Raw genomic sequence first — 26,793 nt, forward strand, 5'->3', positions numbered from 1 at the left:
TCCTTCCCATTAACAACTCCGACCACCGCGCCACCGCCGTCGCCCCCCTCTTCGTCTTCCCCTATCTCTTCCTCTCCCGTTCGTTCCTTCTCTCTCCCCCTCTCACTCTCACTTTCTCACTCTCTCTGCCTTAGCTACCGCCGGCGAGCCACCCTCCGCCGCGAGTCTCTGCGCCACCACCTTCCAGGGCGGTGCTCTTCCACCTATCTCCACTCTCTAGTGCCACTCATTTTTGCTCTGCACCTCTGCTTCTAGGTTTTCCATAACCTGCACCACTACTCTGTTTTTCATTGCTGCTTTTATTAATTCTGCTATTTACTTTCAGTTAGTTAGTTGAATATTTTTGCATGTTAGGATAGATAGAGATACTTGCTGTTAGGTAGTTAGGTTCTGGATAGAGGATTCTAGGCCTGATAGTTTCGCCGTATTTGTTTACCTAATTGAGCATATATTGATTGATTTCTGAGTGGTATTAATCATATTTTGCTTTGATGTACTCTTCATATTCTGCTGCCTGCTGCATTTCTTTCTGTGGTTATATTGCTACTGTCTTGTTATGTGCAATCCACTTGTCATCATGATTATCGCTTTTGCTACTGATTGATTATGCTTGTTGCTTTTTGGATTCATATGACTCCTTTGCTATTTTTTTTGCTATCCAGGACCGTCCATTTACTGCCGGTATGCTGCCCAAAATTTTGATAAATTCCTTGATTCCAACTTGTTATCTGGAATTGAACTTGCAATTTCCTCAATTAAGGTTACCTAACCTCACCAAGTTCAATTCCTAGGTTACTTGGGTTAACATTCCCGCATCCAATTTGATTTCTGTTGGTATGCATTGGAAAAGTGTAGTTGAGGAATTATTTGACGATTTTCTATGTCATCTAACCTCACCTCGCTCATTAGTTTGGACCCTTTTGAAGCTTCACTTTTCAAAAATAAGTCAAATGCCTTTTGATTTGAATTAAACTTTACATTTGACTATAACCTACAATTTCTCTAAAGGGTTCATTCATTTTCAATATTGGTGATTTTCACTAGTGTGAATTTCTTGGTCTAAATTATTTCAATTTGCTTTTCGTTACGGTTCGTGCATGTTCCATATACTTCCACCAATTACTGCAAACCCAGTAATCACGGCATTGATTGATGACTTGCTTCCAATTAATTACTCCTTTTGCAATTTTATATTTCATCATCAATGACTGTACTTTCCTCATGATTGTGAGCATGCTTGTTTTCTTTGCTTTGTAAACCTCATTTGGTTGAAACAATGGCCATCATACCCCTAACTTTTGAGTCAGATTTTCTGACTTTTGACTTATTTTACTTTACGCACCTTCCTTTTTGTTTTAAGCTAATCCATTGACCATTCTTTTGGGTATGATGCTCATTGAACTTAATCAATAAGCATGATGTGTTTGATGTTGGAATTTTTGGTTTGTGACCTTGTCTTTCTCTTTTATAGTTACTTGCATTTCAAGTTTTTTTTATTTTTAACTCACTTCATGACTATCCTATTACTTGCTTGCTATCTCTCTACTTGGCTAAGTGCTTATATATCATATTTGATTTTTAGGATGGCTGATAGAGGAATAGGAAAGGCCACTACCTCCAAAAAGAGGAAGAAATCTCAAGATCTTACCCTTTCCCCTTATGCCAATTATGCCAAGAATCCAATTAATAAGGTGGATAAGGAGAATCAGCTGAAACCGTCCACCGATACATACATATTCCCAAATCTCTATTGTGAGCTCCGTTTTCCCACCTATCGAAAGACGAACCTGAATATTGAGAAGAAATTAGCCTTACCCGACAATCTGAAGGAACCCATTGAGGCCCGTATTCAGGGATTGGGCCTTGGCTTTATTGATAAGGATTTGGGACGGATCAACACTTCCTGGGTCAAGGAGTTTTATTGTAACTTCTTTCGAGAGACTCTGGATTCAGTGCACCTACGAGGTGGGTAGATCTCGATCCTTGAGGCATTATTGAGAGTGTTTTACAGTGTCTACCTCGGACTGGTGATATTTGTGCATATCAGGAGGCAAAGACTGCAATAAACACTATGACTTTTGATTATGAGGCGCTGAAGAGCGTTATTGCCACGCCGAACTCCCCTTAGGTGATGGAGTCTACCAACACAAGGCCCAAGGGGATGTTATTCACCTATCTGACTAGGGAGGCCAGGACCTGGCAGCAGATATTCACGCACTATGTCCTGCCCAGTACACACTTTTCTGAGATTCCAATGGACATGCTACTTCTGATTGGTTGTGTCATGGAGGGAAATGAGGTATATTTCCCCCGACTGATCAGGAGAAGCATGTGGCGCACTCACATCCGTGGCCTTCTACCATTTCCCACCATGGTCACTAGGATAGTTGAGTTGGCTGGCACCCCATGGAGGGATGATGATGCGATTCCACCACCCCCGGACGAGGATGAGAAGGAAGTTACTATCCCGTGGGGCGGGTGGGTGCACAAGAAGCCCCTTCCACATGCCGCTCTCGAGCTAGAGCAGTAGTCGAGGCGGCTAGACCCTCATCTTCTACAGCAGCAACAGGACCATCTTCTTCTACAGCACCAGCAGCTGTACCTCTACCACCACCAGCACCCGAGCTGACTTACATGCTAGTACGGAACATGTTTCGCTTTATGGAGCGTAGCGAGCGTCGTATCCTGTGACGTCTCGACCGCATCGACCAGGTGTTTGTCTCCCAGGGCATTGAGCTCCCCCCTCTCCCCAACTCTTCACTTCCGACGAGCCAAATCATGAGGAGGAGCACGGGGCAGAGCATGAGGCCGAGCATACAGAGGAGCATGTTGAGGAGCCGATTCATCAGGAGGCACCTCCACAGGCTACCCAGGATATTCCACAGCATGTCGACGAGACAGTGCCCCATTCTGAGATCTAGCAGGACGTAGATGTGACCATTGGCCCTCACCATGAGCCCGATCATTAGCATCGAGGATGATGCTTCATCTTAAGTGTGGGGAGGTCACCGCCGTCGTCGTCGGTAGATTTGGTGAACACTTTTCAGATATTATCAATTCGTTCTTCTTATTCTACTTTATTTTGCACTATTTTGGAACTATTGTATATATTTGCTAGTATGATACGTTTATTTTGGTCATTGCACACTTTCATTGTATATATTGCATTTTAGCCTTGTGGTTGTGATTTCGAAAATGTTTTGAATTGTTGAAAACTTAGTTAAACCCTTTGTGCATAAAAGAAATTGTTTTGATTAGGAAAGAGGGTAAACTAAGGGATTTTTGAAATTCTTAGTCACAACATTGCATTTAGGATATGCTTAGTGAAAATGATAGAATTTCCAAAAGAATTCATCTAAAAGGGCACCACCCCAATTGATTGGAAATTTTTTTTTTGGAACTTGCTTGAATTCATACTTTTGTGGATCATGTTTTTGAGCTAAGAACACAAGCTTGTGAGTTTTGAACCTATTGGTGTGGTTACATTTTATAGCCACTTATTTTTCCTTCTTGTGTGAAATTGTTCTCTTCCTATGATTGTGATCCTTAGTTTGTTTAATTCTATATGTCCTTTTGTTCCTTGTATACATGCATTTATATGATTGAGGCCATTATTTTATTAGCTCACCTACACAAATAGCCTACCTTTTACTTTCCTTTGTTAGCCAATTTGAGCCTACGATTGACCCACTTGTTCTTAAGTTAGCACATTACAAGCCTTGAAGCGGAGAACAATAAATGTCCTCATTTAGATCTTTGATTAGCTTAGGCAAGAGTGTGTGTATCATTCAAGTGTGGGGACCTTGGGACATTGGGTGAATAAAAGGAGAGTTTTGTATTTTTTTGTAAATATTGGGAATTGGGTGCATGCTCATGTATTAAGCAAATGTAAAACCTTATGCATTGATGTTCTTGTATATATTACAAAAAAAAAAGAGAAAAAAAGAGAAGGAATAAAAAGGGGACAAAATGCCCTAAAGCAAGTGAAGCTCAATAAAATCAATGCATATGTGTTGTGAAATGAAAAGAAATTGCATGAGTATATTAAAAAGTGAAGAATGGATAGTTAGGTTAGCTTTTGAATTGTATAGGATGTCATAGGTTAGGTGGGAAGGTCTAGACTAATCAAAGATTCAATTTCTAGTCCACTTAATCATACATGATCCTACCTTGACCCTAGCCCCATTACAACCTTTGAGAAAGACCTCACGATATTTGTATGCATGCATTGAATGATTGTTGATTGTTAGATGAAGAACAAACTTTGGAAAATATGATTAGGAGAGAATTGAGTGAATCAACCCCTAAACACTTGAGTGAATATAGCGGATAAACATCCGGTGAGGGTTCGATTGCTCAAATAACATGTATTCACCACTATCATCTATGTTCATGCAAGTTTGTAAATTCCTATGATAATTCAATACAATTGTGGGTTGGATCCAATTTCCATTGTTTGAGCCCTTTGTGCTTACATGTATTCTCTTGGAATTTGATTTGTTTTGACCAAGCATTAGCATTCATATAGTTAGTTGCATTAATTTAGATAGTTGTATATAGGTAGTTTAATTGCATTGAATAAATGTCATACCCTTTGCTTCATTCTTGGTTAAGCATGAGGACATGCTTGGCTTAAGTGTGGGGAGGTTGATAAACCCCATTTTAGGGTTTATCTTGTGTTGCATTAGAGCATTTTGATAAACTTTCCTCACATTTACATAATGAAATAGCATGATTTTGTGATTGTCTCTGTACTTGTGCTTAGATGTGAAAATATGCTTTTTAGACCTTTAATTTGATAATTTTGATTTGCCTTTGATTTCCACTAGATGCCTTGATGTGTTTGCTAGTAATTTCAGGTTTAAAAGGGCTAGGAAGGGATCAAAGCAGTGAAAGGACAGCATACAAAGTGGAGAAATCATGAAAAGCCAAAAATCTGAAAAAGTCCATGGCTGCGCGCATGCACTATGCACATCCGCGCGGATTGCGAACTACCCCAGGGGTGCGTGCACGCACTGTGCGTGTACGCACCGATGACCGCACGTGGTTTTTAAAGAGGAACACGTGCCTGGCGATTTTGGAGGGTTTCCAGCCCCATTTGGAGCTGAGTTTTTTGGCAGAAAAAGACTAAAAAGACCAAGGAATGAAGGGGAAGGCATCATAGATTCAAACACACGCATTAGGCTAGTTTTAGTTAGTTTTAGAGAGAGAAGCTCTCATTTATCTCTAGAATTAGGATTAGGATTAGATTTAGTTCTTAGATCTAGGTTTAATTCATGCCCTCTTCTACTTCTTCTTCTTAATTCCTTGTTGTAACATTCATCATTCTTCTATTGTTGTTATTACTTTCTTCTACTTTGTTTGTAGATCTACCTTTGTTCGTTCTATTTTCTTTCAATTCAATTTGAAGTAATTCATGATAATTGTGTTTCTTTTGATTGTTGTTATTAATTCCTTGCAATAATTGTTGTTAGATTTCATTGTTGTTGCCAATTTACCTTGTTTTCCTTTTATGCCTTCCAAGTGTTTGATGAAATACTTGGTTGGATTTTAGTGTAGATTTTATCCCTCTTGGCCTAGGTAGAGTAATTAGTGACGCTTGAATTATCCAATTCCTTTGTTGATTGATAATTAGAAGTTGCTAATTGACTTGGATACCACTAACGCTAGTCTTTCCCTTGGGAGTTGGCTAGAACTTGTGGGATCAAGTTGATTCATCCACTTGACTTTCTTCCATGGTTAGAGGTTAACGAAATGGTAGCAATGGACAATTTGTGGTCTGACGTTAGGATTTCATGGTGGTAAAGAATTTTATAAAAACAGTCGCGTTGTAGATATAGTCTCTAAACCAACAGAAATCCCTTCGTACAAACGTTTTGGTTGTCACAATAACAAACCCCTAAATAAATTGATAACCGAAGTATTCAAACCTCGGGTTGTCTTCTCAAGGAACTGCAGGGAAGTATGTTCTTATTATGGTTATGGAGATTGTAAATTGGGGTTTTGAGAATGAGGAGCGAATAGTTTAATTAGCGAATAAAGTAAATGAAGAACAAGCAATTTAAATGGCAAGTAAAATAAATAAATGACTGTAAATAAACTTTTGGCAAGGTATGAGAAACTGGAGGTCCTATCCTGGCTATCCTTATCAATGATGATGAGAATTGAATCTTAATTCCGCTTTGTTAACCTTTACTAAGATAAAGGAAGGTCAAGGGATTAATTGGATTGATCTTTGGATCCTATTTTATTTTCTAAGAAAAGATTGGGATTCTTGAAGCTCAATTCAATTAACAAAGATAACAATTATCAAGCATGTTTGAGTTGATAACTCCTGAGTTACTGATTTCTTAACCAAAACCAAAAGGAGAAAAGCAAATCTACTGGAATAAGAATGTCTTCAGATTGGGAATAATTGTAACTAATAAATAAAGGAAAGCAATATTAACTGAAATACCTCAAATAACATTAATCCAAAATAATAATCTGTAACATGGAAGAATTCATAAATTAAATTGCAAAAGTAAATAATCAACTAAAGTAGTGAATAAAAGTAAAAGATAAGCTTGAAATAAAGCAACATTAAACCTGGGATCGAGAGTTACTCCCGAATTAAGAGAAATCCTAAATCCTACTCCTAAGAGAGAGGAGAGAACCTCTCTCCAAACTAAATCTAACTCATGAAAACTAAACTAAAGTCGTCTCTCTATGAATGGATGCATTCCCTCACTTCATAACTTCTGGTCTATGCCTTCTGGACTTGGATTTGGGCCAAAAAGGGCTTCAGAAATCGCTGGGAGCGTTTTCTGCAATTTCTGGTGCGTGGCCTCTGTCACGCATCCGCGTGGGTCACACGGTCGCGTCATTCGGAGCTTTTCTTGTCACGCGGTCGCGTCAGTCATGCAGTCGCGTCATATGTGTTTTGCTTAAGGCGCGCGGTCGCGTCAGTCATGCGGCCGCGTCGCTGTTGATTCGCGCTTGGCATGCGTCCGCGTCGCCCATGCGATCGCGTGGATGCCAGTTTCTTTAGAAAGTTCATTTTGTGCTTTCCTTCCATTTTTGTATGTTTTCTTTCCATCCTTTAAGTCATTCCTGCCTTAGAAGATCTGAAACTACTCAACACACTAGTCACGGCATCGAATGGAATTAAAGGTAATTAAAATAATTAGTTTTAAAGTATAGGAAATATGTTTTTTCACATACATCACATAACGAGGAAGGGAAAGTAAAACTATGCAATTAATATGAATAAGTGGGTGAAGGATTGAATAAATCACTCAAACTAAGCACAAAATATATCATAAAGTATGGGTTTATCAACCTCCCCACACTTAAACAATGGCATGTCCTCATGCTAAATCCAAGGTGAAAATTAAGGTTAAAATGATGGAATGTCATGTAATGCAATCTAATCTAAATGCAACTACCTAAATGAATGATGCATCATGCAATTCTAATTTTTATTCACTTGTATATAAAGCTTGCATGTAGTTAAATTAATTCACATTCTCAAGGAGTCATGTATATATATAGCCAAACCTTAGATAGTGATAAAGTGCCTTTACAATTGAAATGGGAGAGAGAGCATTTTATAAACTTTGCAAGACAATTAATAATTTAAACAGAGATAAATGTTAATGAGCTATTGAACCCTCACTGGGTTTTGTTTTTACTCTCTAATCACTCAGTGTTTATTGGGTTAATCACTATATTCTTCTTTTTATTCTTACTTGCTATAACTTTGTTCTTCATCTAACCAATCAACAATCATAGAATATAGTCATACCAAAAATCATGAGGTCTTTAAGTAAGGTTGTAATGGGACCAAGGTAAAGGTAAGGGTATATGTATAAGGCTGAGTGAGCTAATAAGTGAATCCTTAATTAGACTAAGATCTCACCTAACATACATACTTTCTAAATCAAAGCTTCTTTACCTATTTTCCATATTTTCTCACTTTTGATGTTACATGCTCATATCTCAATGTTTATTTTTATCCCATGTGCATTGCTTTATTTGACAATTGGGGAGTTCTTTTTGTGTCCCCTTTATTCAAATACTGAAAAATAAAATCTTCTTTTTTTTATTGCACATGGTAATTCAATTATTTTGATTTCACATGAGCATGCTTCCCAAAAATTCTTATTTTGAATTATTTTAATTCTTTTCTACCCTTTTGTTTTTATCATCCATGTTCCCAATAGGTTTTCCCACATTTAAACTATACATAATTTTCTATCTTAAGCTAACCAAGGATTCAACTTGGGATTTTATTTTGTTTTTCTGCTTAAGGCTAGTAATGTGGCTAATAGAATAAAAGGGGATTTAAAAGCTCAAGGGAGCTAACAAGGGTGATGTATAGGGTAGGCTATTTTGGGATAAGTGAGCTAAAATCAAATAATGGCCTCAATCACTCTCTTGGTATGTATTTCTAATCTATAATCGGACATATAGATTAAAACAAAGTAAAGAATACCAGAAGATAAAAGAAGGGCAGAACACACAGGAATAAAAATTATGGTTTGAATGTAACCATACAATTAAGCTCAAAACTCACAGGCTATGTGTTCTCTAGCTCAAAAATCATTTATCAATTATGTATGTCATGCAGGTTTAGTTAAAAATTTCCATTATTCTCAATGTAAAACTTAAGGTGGCTTTAAAGTTCTAGTGTTTCTCCTTGATGAAATGTTGTTAAATTAACCAACATGTAATGCTATATATACAAGGTGTGTGGATTGTTTTGATTCTGTTAAAGTCTCTAGTTTACTTCCTTTTTCATTTCAATCTATTCCAAGTTATCTTATGCTAAAAAAAGGGTAAACTATACTAATCAATCCACAATTTCTATAACTAATAAGTTAGAATTGCAACTAAACTATATGGCTAAAATATGAACTAAAGTGCAACATGTAGAAAATAGAGTAAAAATACATAAAAACAATAATGTATAAGTACTTGAAAAAATGAAAATAAAAATAAAGAGAAAATACAGAAAAAGTAGCAAAATAGAAATAGTATGTAGTGGTTCACCAAAAATATATGCCAGAGATGGCGACCTCCCCACACTTAAAATGTAGCATCATCCCCGATGCTCACTCAAGCAGGGTGTGAAGGGGTGTCGTCACGGGAAGGGTGGGTAGCTGGGGTCTCTGATGTTGTGATCTGAGGGTCTGACTGCTGTGGAGGAGGTGCTGACTGAAGAGGGATCTTAGGGTCTACAGCCTGAATCTATGGCGGAGCCTCCTGATGGTGTGCTGCCTGCTGGGTGCCTGCCTGCTCTGCCTCATTCTGTGGATGGGTCTCTGCCTCGGGATCATCCGCCTCCTCCTCAGATGCCTCAGATGGTGTGTCAGGCTCGGAGGGGATGTTGCCAGATCGTATCATCAGCTTCAAGTGCTTATAGCGTCACTTGTTGCGACGCTCCATCTGGTCAAGCCGTCGAAACAGGTGGTGCACTAGATGATAGATGGGCTCTAGGGCAGGTGGAGGTGCAATGGTGGTGGCAGGTGTAGCTGTAGAGGAAGAGGAACCGGCAGATGGTGTGGCAGTGTCACCAGGAGCAGTGAGGAATGAAGGTCTGTAGCCCAAGGCCAGAAAGTTCCTGCTGTGCGGGATAATCTTCTTGCATTCTGCAGCAGGTGGCCTCTCATTAGCATCCTCCCAAGGCACTTCAGCTCGATGGCCTAGCTGTGTGATCAAATATGGAAAGGGAAGAGGGCCTCGGACGTGAACCCTGGCCATGTAGAACCGGATAAAGCGTGGCAGGGACAGGGCCTTACCCTCCATCACACACCATAGGAGGGTGATCATAGCGGCTGGGATCTCAGTCTCGTGAGTACTCGGCATAATGAAGTTGCTAAGTATCTGATGCCATAGCCGAGCCTCATCATTCAGGTAAATGCGCTTGATTCCCTTTGGCATGGTGGTGTTCTGACCCATAATCCAAGGAACGGTTGGGTCAAGGGCTATCCGGGCCTTTACTACATCCTAATCAAATCGCATAAAGCGCATGTCTTCCTCAGCTTTCTGATAGCCATCCAGCTGATCAGGCTTAGGCAGAAGCTTCAAAACATCTTCAATGGCCTCTTCAGTAACCAGAATCTGCTTCCCTCTGAGGTTCACTGCATCTAGGGAAGTCTTGAAGTAATTACAGTAGAATTCTCTAACCTAAGATGCATTGATCTCAGTCAGAGGTCTCTCTAGGAAGAACCAGCCTCTTTGTTTGATCTGGTCAGAGGTGTATTACTGGAGTTCTTCTGGGATCTTCAGAGTCCTCTCCAGGTATAGGTTCCTGGAGGTTGCAAATACCGGATACCTCAGCTCATAGTATCGGTTTGCAAACTTTACTGGATCAGTAGCAGGGATTAGCTGGTCGGCCTTCTCCTGCGGGGTAAAATTTTTCTCCTGCAAGGAGGCATCATGCATGAGATCAATGATAGATATAGAGGCTTCTCCTCTTTTCCATTTGCCAGTTGTTGCCTTTCATTTCCCTTTTCTGTGGGAGTCCGACATCCTGAAAAACAGAATTCAAGGATATAATAAAAATAGGAAAACAAGGAGGCAATTAACAAGAGAAGCATATAGTGGCAAAGGAGCAGGAGAGTAATGAATATGAGCTAAGTAAAGATGCATTAAGGATTGAATAGGAGTTAAAAGTTCGAAAAGAAGAATTTACAATCCAAAATGGGATAGAATTCATGTGAAATAGAAAAATAAACATCATGCCTTGGTTAGAATGTTAAGAGAAAGTGAAAGAAAATCAGAAAAGAAGTTTTTGAAAGGTTAGGTTGGTTAGAATTGAAAAAGAGTTTAGGAGGTGAAAATTAGTGAGTTAGTAGAAGTGGGTTAAAGTAAGTGGCATAATGAAAATATTCCAAGTAACAAGTATTCATAGTTAGAAGTGATAAGTAACTCATATCCAAACAAGTAAAACAGTTTGATGATGATTCAAATAGATACAGAGAAAGCACAAATTTGGAATCAAACATAAAAAATGCAGTGTAGGAACCAGGAAATCAAAAAGGATAAGAAAACTTGCCCGGGCATTCATGATTGGTTTGGTTAAAGCAGAGTAAAACAGATTTCAAAATGGCAAAACTAAAACATGAATGGAAATATTTTACAGAAATTTGGGCAGCATTCCAGCTAAAATTGGATTGTCCCGGAAAATAAACAGCAGTCAAATAGTTCATATGAATCAAAATTAAAGCTGTACTTACATATAAGGAATATAAACATGAAAATTCAGAGTAAAGAGCAGCATGAAACAAGAAATTATATCATATGAAGAAAACTAACAACACAGCATCAGCAGAATTACGAAAATAAAGAAACAAGAAACAAGAACAGTGCAATTAAACAGACCTAAATCCACTAACCACATCCTAGGATACCTAACATCCTAAAATCCACTACAACATACATATCTAACTAGCCTAAAGATGAACAATAACAGAAAAGAAAAATAGGAACCAACGACGAAAGGATAAAAGGGTGGCGTTCGGCGGAACCTGGTAGGCGAACTAGGGAGAATGGGCAGAAAGGTAGCTAGGGGTGGTGGTGACGGCGTCTGGCGCGGCGGAGAAGGGTGGCGCGGCGGCAGTGATGCTGTTCGGAGGGGCAGGAAGGGAAATGAGGGGTAATGGTGGGTGGTCGGCGGTGGCGTGGTGGTGGCTGGGTGGTGATGGTTGGATTGGAGGAGAAGAGAGGGAGAAGAAAGGTTTGGGGGAGGGGGCGCGACTGGTAGGGTTCGCGTGGCTGGGGGGTTATAAATTTGAATCCACGCGGCCGCGTGGGGGACGCGGTCGCGTGGCTGGAGCGAAAAAATGGTGTGACGTGTTCGCGTAAATGACGCGATCGCGTAGAGGGCAAAAAGAGTAAATGACGCGATCGCCCGGGGCATGTGATCGCGTCGCTGGAATTTGTGCTAAACGCACGAATCCAGCGTCATTTCAGCGCAACTCTCTGTCTCCTTTTGGGGTGTGGTGCAATCCATGCGACGCGATCGCGTCGCTCACGCGATCGCGTGGGATTGGTATTGTGCAAGTGACGCGATCGCATGAATGACGCGATCGCATGGGTCAATTGTGCGAAACGCACAATGACCACACGATTCTAGCCTAACTTTCTGGACGTTGGATCTTTACGCTGATTTCCAGGTCACACGGCCGCATGGATGATGCGGTTGCGTAGGTAATGTTTTACGCCATTTGACGCGATCGCATGGATGATGCGGTCGCGTGGAGCACCTTCTCTCTCTCTTTTTTTTATGCAGTATGCAGAATGCAATGATTAATATGAATGCGATGCAAAATTCCAGGTTCAATATTATAAAATAAAATAACACTTGAAAACAAACAAAACGAAATAAAAATTGAAAAATGAACGATCATACCATGGTGGGTTGTCTCCCACCTAGCACTTTTGGTTAAAGTCCTTAAGTTGGACATTGGAAGAGCTTCCTGTTATGGCGGCTTATGCTTAAATTCATCTAGAAATCTCCACCAATGCTTGGAATGCCAATAGCCTCCAGGGTCCCAAACTAGGCACGTGAAGCTTCTGGGCAGCTTCAAACAGATTCTCAGACTCCCGGGGTGACGAATGTTAGCATAGATTCCAAGATCCCAAACTTTGCTTTTAAATCCGCCTTCGTCTTGATCTATACTTTTCCATCTGGGCGGTTTAGAGATTAGATTCTCACCAGGATAACCAAACGTTTTCCGAGATCTATCCGGTTGATCATGATGCCAATCCGTGCACTTCAAGTTGAAGCGTGGAACCTTATCGAACCTTGTGCACCAGCTCTGAGTACGAGCCATTTCCCTTTTACTCTTAAAGCCACAGAGAGCTCTAAGCTGGCCATCTGTTTCAAGCAAACCATATTCAAGTGGAAAAATACAGTTAAAAGTTAAGGATTGTACCCACTTGAAGCTTGTATTAGGTGGTAATGGCCTTGGAGTAGGTGGTTCCAGTGGTTCTGTGAGTTCTACTCCCTTGTGCTCTTTTGTGTAATTCTCCACTTCTTTGCAGAATTCTTCAAATGTAACATCGTCCTGATCAAAGCCATCTATGTCTTCCTCATCACTTGAGTCATAAATGGGCGGTTTAGAGAAATCTACCTCCGCATCATCTTCGTATTCATCTAGGGAAGAGTCTTCGATCTCAGAGAATTCACTTGCGGATGCAAGTTCATTATCATCATCAAGGAAACTTGCTTCTGGAATTATCCTGTCTAATTCTTCATAAAAGCTTAGCTTTGGAGGTTGTGCACTATCCTCCTTAGCATCAGTTGTAACATCCTTGACAGAATTCTCCATAACTCTGGATTCCCATGGGGGTTCAGCGTCTCCTAAGTCTTCAACCAACTCTTCTTCTTGTACAGTGACAGCTTCCTCTACTTGTTCTAGTACAAAGTCAGGCTCTGTCATGTCCACTGGAGTCTCTAGTATCTCCTTCATGCTACGCTCTTCATAGGCGTCCCATTACTCACAGGATTCCTTTCAGAAGTGTACATAAACTGGTTATTAGCAACCATGTCAATGAGTTCTTGAGCTTCTGCAGGCGTTTTCTTTAGGTGAATGGATCCACCTGCAGAAGTGTCCAGTGACATCTTTGATAGGTCAGATAAACCATCATAGAATATATCCAGGATGGTCCATTCTGAAAGCATGTCAGAAGGACACTTTTTGGTCAACTGTTTGTATCTTTCCCAAGCTTCATAGAGGGATTCACCTTCTTTTCTGTCTGAAGGTTTGAACATCAGCTCTAAGCTTGCTCAGCTTTTGAGGAAAATCAAAAATAAAAATAATTAGTTAATTAAAAAGAAATTTTTGAAAAAGGGGGGAGACACAAAACATTCAAATGCAAAGATCAAACAAGAAGACTTACCAAGAACAACATGAAGATCATGAAGAACACTATGAATGCATGAGAATTTTCGAAAAATGCAAGATGTACATGCAATTGACACCAAACTTATAACATGACACATGACTTAAACAAGGAACATGAAATATTTTTGATTTTTTTTTTATTTTCTAAATTTTTTTTTGGATTTTTATTTTATATTTTTTCGAAAAATTATTTCGAAAAAGAAAAGTAAGGATTCCAAAATTTTTAATATGAATTCCAGGAATCTTATGCTCTAAAGCTCCAATTAAAGGGTCAGGCATAGCTTAATAGCCAACCAAGCTTTAGTATGTAACTCAGACATGACACGCCTGACATTCCCTACATTCAACAGCCAATTGGCTAAGAAAGATAAAAAAGCTCTTCTCTTGAGTATAAGAATTGAGACATGGCTTTACAGCCAGCCAGGCTTCAACATGCTTCATGAAACACTAGAATTCATTCTTAAAAATTTTGAAGCCATAGAATAATTTATTTTTGAAAACAATTTTTTTTTTTCGAAAACAAAGGAGAAAATTTTTTTGAAAGGTTTTTGAAAAATTTTTGAAAACAAAACAAAAAGAAAAATTACCTGATCTGAGCAACAAGATGAACCGTCAGTTGTCCAAAATCGAACAATCCCCGGCAACGGCGCCAAAAACTTGGTGCACGAAATTGTGATGTCCAGGCTCGAACAATCCCTGGCAACGTGAGCAACTTGGTACGCGTAATCGTGATTACACTTTAATTATGCAAAATTCATGGCTCTTTCTTGTCTCTGGCAATGGCGCCAAGAACATGGTGCCAATGCCATGGTTCACAACTTCGATACAACTAACCCTTTCCGGATTCTCTTGAATGTTGCCATCATTCTAGCTTACGCCACGAAGATTCTGGTTAGGAGATCTAAGAGATATTCATTCTAGCTTATTTCATGTAGAACAAAAGTGGTCCTATTTATAATAAACTAGTCACTAGGGTTTACATGAGTAAGTAATTGATGCATAAATCCACTTCCGGGGCCCACTTGGTGTGTCTTTGGGCTGAGCTTGAGTGTGGCACATGTAGAGGTTCTCCTTGGAGTTGAACGCCAGTTTTAGTGCCAGTTTGGGCGTTCAACTCTGGTTTTGGCTCCTTTTCTGGCGCTGGACGCCAGATTTGGGTATAAAGCTGGCGTTGAACGCCAGTTTACGTCGTCTATTCTTGGCCAAAGTATGGACTATTATACATTGCTGGAAAGCCCTGGATGTCTACTTTTCAACGCAATTGGAAGCGCGACATTTCGAGTTCTGTAGCTCCAGAAAAACCACTTTTAGTGCAGGGAGGTCAGAATCCAACAGCATCAGTAGTCCTTCTTCAACCTCTGAATCTGATTTCTGCTCAAGTCCCTCAATTTCAGCCAGAAAATGCCTGAAATCACAGAAAAACACACAAACTCATAGTAAAGTCCAGAAATGTGAATTTAACATAAAAACTAATGAAAACATCCCTAAAAGTAACTAGATCCTACTAAAAACATACTAAAAACAATGCCAAAAAGCGTATAAATCATCCGCTCATCAGAGTGTGAAGACCAATTCGAACTTCTGTGAATTGGCACACTCCAAGGGGAGTGGGTCTTCGGACCCCTCCCCTCAACCACTCTTCTTCCTTTTCTCTTCTTTTCTTCCTTAGGAGTAGTTTCATTTTAGTTGTAATTTTCATTTATGAATTTTGAAGTTTCAATTTCAGTTTCAATCTTCATCTTTACTTTTCTGCACTTTCTTTCTTTTCTATTTTGGTAGAGTAATGAACAACTAACTCTTTACATTGGGTTAGAGAGCTCTATTGTGATTCAATGGATTAAGTGTAGTTCTTATTCTTCTTCTTCTTTCTTTCTTCTTCATTTTACTTGAAAGCTTTCGATCTTCATCCAATTGGGTAGTTATCTTGGAAAAGAAACTATTCATACTTAGATCTCTTCTGAACCTTGGAAGAGGAATGAAGAGATCAAGCTAGAAATGCTTTCTCATGCTGGACCAAATTGGATATGTGACTATAATCCTCTCAATGCTTGATTTGGAAAATGCATGTGGTATAATCAGTGACCATACTTCATCTCTTGTCATGAGCAATTGACCAAGGAATTGGCTATTGATCAAGATTTGAGAGATTGAATTACAAGAAATTGTAATTCAATCACTTAAGATTGCCAAGGAGATCAATGAGTGCCTTGATTGAGGAAGAGATGGGAATGAACTTGATCCGGAGGATTGCAATATCTCTTGGTCCCAATGTTCATTTTATTTTTAGTTCTTACATTTACTTTTCTTGCCATTTTACTTTCTGCACTTTATTGCTTTCTTTACTTTTCTGTCAATTTACAATTCCTTGTTGCTTATCCCTCCAATCTGATTCGTCTAACTAGGATAATCAATTAACCTTTGATTGCTTAATCCGTTAATCTCTGTGGGATTCGACCTCACTCTTTTGTGAGTTATTACTTGACGACAATTCGGTACACTTGCCGAAGGGAGATTTGTTGTGAGACAAGTTTTCCGTGCATCAAGGAGTTTGGTGATTTTAGAAAAATCTTTCATGATCCGCCTATAAAATCCTGCATGTCCTAGGAAATTTCGGATTACCTTAACACTAGTAGGTGGAGGCAAGCGTTCTATCCCTTCCACCTTAGCTTGATCCACCTCTATCCCCTTATTTGAGATCTGATGCCCAAGAACAATGCCTTTAGTTAGCATGAAGTGGCATTTCTCCCAGTTTAGAATTAGGTTTGTTTCTTGGCATCTTTTCAAGACTAGGGTCAGATGATCAAGACAGGAGTCAAATGAGTCTCCATGTACAGAGAAGTCATCCATGAATACTTCAAGGAATTTCTCTACCATATCAGAGAAAATGGATAGCATGCATCTCTGAAAGGTGGCAGGTGCATTGCACAGGGCAAATGGCATTCGTCTATAGGCAAACACGCCAGATGGACATGTGAATGCTGTCTTCTCTTGATCCTGTGGATCTACTTCTATTTAATTGTACCCAAAATATCCGTCCAGGAAACAATAAAAAGCATGACCTACTAATCTTTCTAGCATTTGGTCAATGAAGGGCAAGTAAAAGTGATCTTTCTTGGTGGCGTCATTGAGTCTTCTGTAATCAATGCACATACGCCACCCTGTAACTGTCCTTTTTGAGATCAGCTCAATCTTTTCATTATGAACCACTGTCATTCCTCCCTTCTTAAGAATAACCTGGACAAGGCTCACCCATGGGCTGTCAGAAATGGGATAAATAATCCCAGCCTCATAGAGCTTAGTGACTTCCTTCTGCACTACTTACTTCATAGCTGGATTCATTCCCCTCTGCAGTTGCACCACTGGTTTGGCATTATCCTCCAGCAGAATTTTATGCATGCATCGGGCTGGGCTAATGCACTTAAGGTCACTTATAGTCCACCCAAGGGCGGTCCTATGTATTTTAAGCACTTGGATTAGTGCTTCTTCTTCCTGTGGCTCGAGTGTAGAGCTTATGATCATAGGATAGGTATCTCTCTCTCCTAGAAATGCACATTTCAGGGAGGAAGGTAATGGCTTAAGCTCAAGCTTAGGAGGCTTCTCCTTTTCCTCAGAGGTTTCCATAAGTTCCTCGGAATCAGGCTGAGTATCATCTAGCCCTTCCTTGAAGCTTTCGGCCATGTTGACCTCTTCCACTAGGGAATCAATGAGGTCAATGCTCATGCATTCCTTAGGAATGTCTGGATGCTGCATAGCCTTAACAGCATTCAGTACGAACTTTTTCTCATTGACTCTTAGGGTTAGTTCTCCTTTTTCAACATCAATGAGGGTCCGTCCTGTAACTAGGAAAGGTCTTCCTAGGATAAGGGATGCACTCTTGTGCCCCTCCATGTCCAATACCACAAAGTCAGTGGGAAAGGTAAAGGGTCTAACCCTGATAATCATGTTTCAACTACTGCTGTTGGTATCTAAATAGAACCATCAGCAAGTTGAAGGCACATGCGGGTTGGTTTTACTTCATCAGTCAAACTAAGCTTCTTTATTAGTGAAGCAGATATTAGGTTGATGCTTGCTCCAAGGTCACATAGAGCTGTCCTTGTACAAGCATCACCTAGAGTGCATGGTATCATAAAGCTTCCAGGGTCCTTAAGCTTCTCTGGTAAGCTGTTCTGAATGATTGCACTGCATTTATCAATGAGGAGGACTGTTTGTGTCTCTCTCTAATCCTTCTTATGACTTAGAATGTCCTTCATGAACTTTTCATAAGAAGGTATCTGTTCCGATGGTTACCTGAAACTGTAGGTCGATCTCGGACGAGATCTTCTGTACTGGTCAGAGATGATGTGTCCGGCTGGTGGGTGGCAGCCGGAGCTATCGTGTCCGACTTGTTGGACTGGCTGCACTGCGGATCCTTCGTCACTGGAGGGTAGAGGGTACCTGCAAGAGACTCCGATGCTTAAGTTAGCATGGGTATTAAACAGGTTTTTAGTAGAATCAGAGTACGAGTTATACCTGGGTGCTCCAGTGTATTTATAATGGTTGTGGGCTGACCTTCTTAGGTAAGATAAGTTAGTTATTTCATCTTATCTTATCTTATCTTTGGGTGAGGTCAGCTTATCTTCAAAAGAACCGCCCTTATCTCTATAGGCTTGGGCTACCTTTGGATTTGGCTCATGTTCCTCCATTTGGGCCCTATTTGGGCTTCCTTGTCGATTTGGCTGAGCTCTTTGAGAAGAGGTCAGATAGTCAGACCTAAAGAGGTCGGTCGCCTTGTCGCTAAGCATCCCGGGTCGGACAGCTCGACCCCGGGTATGAACAGTGCCCCTGCTCGAGCTCGGTCTTTTCTTTTTTGAGATCGAGTCTCAGTTTTAGGACTTCGATCCTTCTTGGGTGAAGCCGAACTCGAGCATTTGTCGACTTCTTTCTTCGTAGAATCCTCTCTTTTGAATGCAGAACATTTTCTTCTGAAAGTGCGCGCTTTTGTATTAGCGCTCCGTTCTTGGGAACGTCCGAGGGTTTAATGCACTCATTAATTAGTTTTTAATTGCCCTGTTTCTCTTAGCCTCTTTATTTTGAATTTCACATTTCAGAAAAATGGTTTCTCTTCTCTGTAACCTCCCTATTCTTTCTCTTTTTCTGTTTTTCACCTGGGGTTTGTTGCTTTCGCCTCTTTCCTTGTGACATTGCTTGGTTATTGTTTCCTTCTGGCTGTGAAAGAGGGGTGACTTTGGATTTTGCCTTCTGTTTCCTACTTTTGTGAGGCTTTCTGTTCGAGGGGTGGCTCCTGTTGCTTCTGCTCTCAACCTTTGTTCAGGGTTTTCTCCTATTTCTCTAGGTTTGGTTTCTGTTCTCTGCTTCTTTACTTTTTGCCTTCGGTTTTTGATAAACTTCTGATGCATGTTGGAAAGTCTGAATCTTTTTTGTTATGCTCAATTTGCTGTTTGCGACTGTTACCTTCTTGTTTGGGAATTTTGGGTTAATGAACTGTTTGATAATCTACTCCTAAAAAAGACTGTAACTTTCTTTACTGGCAGACTTTGTAGCAGATAATGTTCTTTCTTATATTTGCTTTGTCTTTCTCTTTGTGTTGCTGTTTGTCAGGAGGGGGTTTTTTGATGCACAGAAAACTTGTCTCACAATAAATTTCTTTCGGCAAATGTACCGAATTTATTGTCAAGTAAAAATTCACAATAGAGTGAGGTCGAATCCCACAAGGATTGATTGATCAAGCAACTTTAATTAGAGGATTGTTCTAGTTGAGCGAATCCAGAATTTGAGTTGAGAATTGCAGAAAATAAAATGGCGGGAAGGTAATTATGGCACAAACGTTGCCACTAACGTTTCCACTATGTCCTTCGCACACGTTATTGGGACTCAACTTTCCCAATAACGTTGAAAAGCCTCCCCCTTTCCTACGTTAGAGCCCACGTTAACTTAGTTAACATGGCTCTTTTAACGTAGGCTTGCTATCCTTCGAGAACGTTAGTGACACTTACCATTGTCACTAACGTTCCAAATTGCCACTATTTTCCACATTAGAGTCCACGTTAACTAGGTTAACGTGGCTTCTAACGTGGCCTTGCTAGCCATCTCCAACGTTAGTGACAAAGTTGAGTGTCACTAACGTTGGCTCATCCTTCCCTTATCCACGTTAGCTTCCACGTTAACTAAGTTAACGTGGGAGTTAACGTGGCTCATGGTGGCATGTGGCTGATAATCCTGGGTTAGTTAACCCAAGTTACCAAGTGATAAGGCACCCCTAAGAGCTTATTCATCCAAGTAGATCCCTCACACAAGAGCACCACAGACACATGCTTCAAGATTAAAACCATTGGTGCCTAGCCTTATTGCTTACTATTTTTCTTTTATTCCTCAACTTTGATTGTTCTTTCCCTTTTTCTTATTAGGATCTTCTTATTTATCTAGTCTCATGGGGTGTGTCTCAAGCATAGTATTCATGACAGATAGTTGTCTTCCCACCTTATGGTTGAACCAACTTAGCTAGCTTATGACCACACCACAAACTCATGGACTTACTTCCTAGTATGAACTCCACTCTGGTCTTTTGAAAACAATCATTCTCTTTTCATTTGATTCAAAAGGGACAAGCATACAAGTAAGCAAAGTAAAGATGCAATGACATAAGGACTAGATATCATAAACCTCTTCAACAAGAACTTAAAAGAAAGAATTTAGAAATGTTTAAAATGAAATGGAAGCAAGTTCTATTTCATACAAGATCGTCCTTATTTAAAGCATAGAGAAAGATGGACCAAAAAAAGAACTCCACCACCTTTTAGAAATGTTTCTTCTTGAGTGTTCCCTTTTGCTGTTTCACTCTCCTCTCTTCTTGTTCTACAAAATCTTTTTGGACTTCATCATATGTAGGGATGGCATAGTGTAGATGATGCATATTACTGGACATGTAGTTCAACTTGGCTTGAGTGTTGACGTTGAACTCCTCCCGATGTAGTTGCCGTCCTTCATTAAGTACAGTGAACTCATTGAATGCTTTCATCTGGGCTAGTTGTCACTGATTGAGTTCCTGCAAATGCTTATCTTGACGTTCTTGCCTCTCGGTAACTTGGTGGATGGTTTGAGTGAGCTGGGAGTATTGTTCCTGTTGCTGCTCCATTTGTTGTTTCTTCTACTCTTCTTGTTGGCTCATCCAGTTCAATATTTGCTCTTGTTATTCCATATGTCTCATCCCCAAATTTTCAATAGCTCTTAGAAGGTGATTCATATTCAAATCTGCTGGGTAAGGATGCTCTCCCTGTTGATATTCTTCCTGATGAGACTCCTCTTGGTGAGCTCCTTCCTTTGCTTTTAGTTTCCCTATTTGTGGCCTTCTTTGTTGCTGAGCAGGTGTAGTATAGGCCATACGCTGGGTTGTCATTAGCCTCCCTGGGTTAACCCAGTCTGGATTACTATCCTCAAAGACCACCTTGGCCTTTGTGCACAATCGGAGAATGGTGCTGGGGTACCAAAGCCTGGCACCTGATTCAAGCTTCTCAGCTGAATCTTGAATTCCCTCAGCTATAAGTTCATGCACGTTGATTTCTCCACCTTGTACTAGGCAATGTACCATAGTTGCTCGATTAATATTTACTTCTGAATTATTCGCAGCTGGGAGAATAGACCTCCTTACGAGTTCAAACCACCCCTTGGCTTCTGGGCTAAGGTCTCCCCTCTTGATGAACCGATGTCTCCCATCTCCATACCTCTCCCAGTCAGTTGCTATAACACAGATGTCAGTCACTATCTCGGTGAGCTCATCATTATCTTGGCTTTTACTTATCTTTGCATGATAGCTAGGCTCATCAAAGTATGGTGATTTCAGGTGAAGAGTTCTTATTATAGCATTTGGGCTGAAGTCTACCTCCTTTCCCCTTACATAGCTTTCGAAGGTTGGGGCTCTGGTTTTGTCTTCTCTGACCACATTTGCGTAGAACTCTTTGATGAGGTTTGCATTGATCTTCCCCTCTGGATTGGTGAGCAATTGCCACCCTCTTTCTTCAATCTTCTCCCGAATCTGTGGGCATTCGTCTTCATTGATTTGGAAGGTTAACTCGGGCAGTATCTTTTTGAGCTTTATCCGTTCAAATTCTCATTCATGGAAGGCAGTCTTGAATCTCTTCTCGTCGAAGGGAATGTTCTCTGTTGGTTCCTTCCTCTTCTGCCTCTTGGAGCTTGATAATGCCATGAATGAAGTTAAAGCAAAAAAAAAAAGGGTGTAGTGAAGGGAAGAGATGTGGGATTTAGAGAGTGGGAAGTTGAAGAATTGGTTGCTGGAAAGTGAGGTGCAAGGGGTATGAATTTCGAATGTGGAGATGGTGTGGATTTGATTCACTTATATAGAGAAGTGATGAAGAGATGAAAGATGTGGATTGATGGGATTGGTGTATGATGAACGGATGGGGTTTTATATGGAGTAAGCACGAGGATTCTCAACTTTATGATGGAGTTGGTTTGCTTTCCAAGTTTGTTCTTCCTCCAATGTTGCATGGCAACCATTCCCAATGCATTCCCCCTTGAGGCAGGTGTGTAGTGCCCTCTTCATGAAGTGGTCGAACCTTTCCCATTAAATTGTCCATTCAATCTCTTTCAATGCTCCTTTCCTTTCCCTATAAAGATCAAATAAGAAAAGTAAGAAATATCATAAAAAAAATCAATTTAGATTTTTACGGCTAAAATAATAAAGAGAAGAAAAGATTAGATTGTTTATTCATGAACTCCAACTAACTAACTAACTGTGTATCCCTTTATGCACTTTGGTGGCACCATGGGGTGACACCAAACTTAGTTTGAGGCATTGTGATGAAAAGTTCTGTTCAAAGCTCCAAGACTAGAATGCTCTCTGTTGCATTCATGCTTTCTTGGTATGCTTTGAACACCAAACTTGTTCTTCACTATATACTGTAATATAAGGACTTCACCAAGTTTGGGTTGGAATTTATGAATATTGACTTATTCACTAGTAAAAGCTAATAAAACATGGGTTGCCTCCGAGAGTTTGAAGACATTGAAGCTGAGTTGTTCATCATGGATCCTCAATATTAGCTCCCCTCGCTCCACGTCTATGAGTGCTCTGGCTGTAGCTAGGAATGGTCTTCCCAATATGATTGGGTGAGTGTGACTCTCTTCCATGTCCAAGATGACAAAGTCTGTGGGAAGAAAGTATTTCCCCAACTTTAACAACACGTTTTCCACCACCCCTCTTGCTTGTTTTTGAGTTTTGTCAGCCAGCCTGATGACTACATCTGTGGACAATATCTCATTGATCTGCAGCCTCTTCACCAGGGATAGAGGCATTAAGTTGATGCTTGCTCCCAAATCACAGAGTGCTCTATCAAACATTGTTTCTCCTATGGCACAGGGGACATGAAAACCCCCTGGATCTTTTTTTTTGTAGGCAACTGCGGTTGAATGAGGGCACTGCACTCCTTGTTCATCACTATAGTTTGGCCTCCCTTGAGTGAGCTTTTCCTGAGAAGCAACTCCTTCATGTACTTGATGAATGCAGGCATTTGTTGGATAGTCTTGATGAATGGTATGTTCACATGCAGAGATGCAAATAAGTCAAGAAATCTTGAGTATATTCTCCTCTCCACAGCTCCCTTGAGCAGTTGGGGAAAAGGTGCATAGAGTCTCAGCAACTCCTGTTTTGAGATTTCTGGTTCTTGGTAATCTTTTTCCACCTCCTCTACTGAGGTATCTTTAGGTTGTTCTGACAGCTTGCTTGGCTTGTCCTCAGTCTCCTTATCACTTATAGTGACCATCTTGCAATCTTCCCATCTTACCTTCTTTGTTTCACCTCTCGGATTCTTCTCTGTGTCACTTGGGAATCCATCTGTGGGTTTGGGAATTTGCTCAGAGAGATATCCTACTTGATATTCCAACCTCTTGATTGTGTCTCCCTGGTTCTTGAAACTGGCTCGCACTTCCTCCTTAAAGACCTTGTTGTCTTGAATCTCCTTTGTTAGGCCTTCAAGTAGATTCTCAATCCTTGAGATTCTTTCATCAAATGATGACAGGTCAGGCTGAGTAGGGTTATCCTGGCCTTGATATGAATGTGGGGAGTTGTTGTTTTGGGGGTGTTGATATGGTCTAGATGTGAAGTGTTGGGTGGCTGCATTGTTTGGATTTGGGCGTCTTTGATCAAGGCTTTGGTCTTGTTGATTTCCCCACCCAAAGTTTGGGTGATTCCTCCATCCAGGGTTGTAGGTCATGGAGTATGGATCATGGTTTTGCCTAGGTGAATTCCCAATGTAGTTGGCTTGCTCCTGACTACCCTCTGCTTCTTCATTCACTCCTTCTTGGGTTGTTGATGAAGTGGTTCCCTCTTTCGGAAGCATAGAAGTAGTCGTTCTCTGCTACTGTTTCAATGACATCTATGGCTTCCTCAATAGTCTTCTTCTTGTTCAAAGATCCTCCGGATGAATGGTCTACGGCCTTCTTTGACTCATAAGAGAGCCCTTCATAGAAAATGTGCAGCTGCACCCATTCATTGAACATATCTGGTGGGCACCTCCTTGTTAGGTCTTTAAACCTCTCCCATGCTTTATATAGAGTCTCACCATCTTGTTGCCTGAAAGTTTGGACTTCAGCTCTCAGCCTATTGATTCGTTGAGGAGGGTAAAATCTTGCTAAGAATTTGTTCACCATGTCTTCCCAAGTTGTCAAGCTTTCCCTTGGGAAAGATTTCAGCCACTTGGCTGCCTTATCCTTGAGTTAGAATGGAAATAAGAGCAGTCTATAGGTGTCAGGATGAACACCATTAGATTTCACTGTGTCACATATTCTCAGGAAGCTGGTTAAATGTTGATTTGGGTCCTCTTGGACACTCCCTCTTAACGAACAGTTGTTCTGCACAAGGGTGATGAGCTGTGGCTTCAGTTCAAAATTGTTGGTATGGATGGTTGGCTTTTAAATGCTACTTCCACAGTTTCGTGGGTTTGGATTGATGTAAGAGCCTAAAACTCTTCTATCCTCCCCAGCATGATTCGCTCGACCTCCTCTACCATGGTTGTGAGCCTCTTCTTCATGATGGTTTTCCATGTTTTCTTCCATGTTTGGTTCAAAGTATTCCTCAAAGTGTTCCTCCTCTTCTTCAGCAACAACTACACGTTTTTCTCTTGCCTCCCTCCTTAGTCTAAGGAAGGTTCTCTCAGGTTCAAAATCAAAGGAAGTTGAAGCCCCGCTTCTTCTCCCTGTCATACAACCAACAAGTACAAGCAAAGAGAATAGGTGCAGAAAGTATATTTGTCAGAATTACTGTTAGTGCGAGTGATGCAATATATCAAACAGTTAGTGGGTTATTGAGATGAATAGTAAATAACAAAGAAAAAGTAAGGGGGAAGGGAAGAAGTTATCTAAAACAAAAAGTAAATGACTCAAACAGAAATTTAAATCAAACAAAAATAAAATGCTCAATCTAGTTATCCTCCAATCTAATCATTGTTGATGCACAATCAATCCCCGGCAACGGCGCCATAAACTTGATGCACGAAAAACTTGTCTCAGAACAAATTTCCTTCGGTAAGTGTACCAAATTTGTCGTCAAGTAAAAACTCACAATAGAGTAAGGTTGAATCCCACAAGGATTGATTGATCAAGCAACTTTAATTAGAGGACTGTTCTAGTTGAGCGAATCCAGAATTTGAGTTGAGAATTACAGAAAATAAAATGGCGGGAAGGTAATCGACAGGAAAGTAAATGCTAGAATTATAGATCTGAAAGTAAATGACTGAAGGTAAATTGCAGAATTATAAATGGGAATGGGGGAATTGCTCATTAAAGTAAATAACAGAAATTAAAGAGAATGGGTAAGATCAGAAATGGGGAGTTCATTGGGCATAGGAGATGTTGCATTCTCCGGATCAATTTCATTTTCATCTCTTCCTCAATCAGTGCACTCATTGATCTCCTTGGCAATCTTAAGTGATTGAATTACAATTTCTTGTAATTCAATCTCTCAAATCTTGATCAATAGCCAATTCCTTGGTCAATTGCTCATGAGAAGAGATGAAGTATGGTTACTGATTATACCACATGCATTTTCCAAACTAAGTGTTGAGAGGATTATAGTCACATATCCATCTAAACCCAATTTGGTCCAGCATGAAAAAGCATTTCTAGCTTGATTTCTTCATTCCTCTTTCAAGGTTCAGAAGAGATCCAAGTATGAATAGCTTCTTTTTCAAGATAACTACTCAATTGGATGAAGATCGAAAGCTTTCATGTAAAATCAAGAGAAAAGATAGAAGAAGAATAATGAAAACTAGTATTGATCCATCAAATTACAACAGAGCTCCCTAACCCAGTGATAGGGGTTTAGTTGTTCATAGCTCTGAAAAATGAAAACAAAGATGGAAAATACATGATGAAAACTTAGAAGTGCAGAGAAAGTAAATACAGAGAGTAGTTCTATGCTAAGAGTCTCCCTATAATTTCCAACTCTCCAAAATATTTCAAAGATACTCCTATATATACTACTCTTCTGTTCTTCTAGTTGATTCTTCAAGTCTTGGGCCTTTGGATCTTGATTTGGAAGCAGTTCTCTTCTTCATTGGGCTTAGCTTTTACTTGCAGAGAGAAAGTATGAAGTGGGCAGGGGCTTTGGCTCAGGAAGTTAGTGGTGTTAACGTTCAGTGAAAATATGGGTTCGAGAACGTTAGTGACAATCACTTTTTTTACTAACGTTCCTCACCAAAGTTAAAAGCTACGTTAACCTCAACGTTAGTGGCACAAACGTTGCCACTAACGTTTCCACTATGTCCTGCGCACACGTTATTGGGACTCAACTTTCCCAATAACATTGAGAAGCCTCCCCCTTCCCTACGTTAAGAGCCCACGTTAACTTAGTTAACGTGGCTCTTTTAACGTAGGCTTGCCATCCTTC

This window comes from Arachis ipaensis, chromosome B04, assembly GCF_000816755.2.
Source record: "Arachis ipaensis cultivar K30076 chromosome B04, Araip1.1, whole genome shotgun sequence".
NCBI lineage: Eukaryota > Viridiplantae > Streptophyta > Magnoliopsida > Fabales > Fabaceae > Arachis > Arachis ipaensis.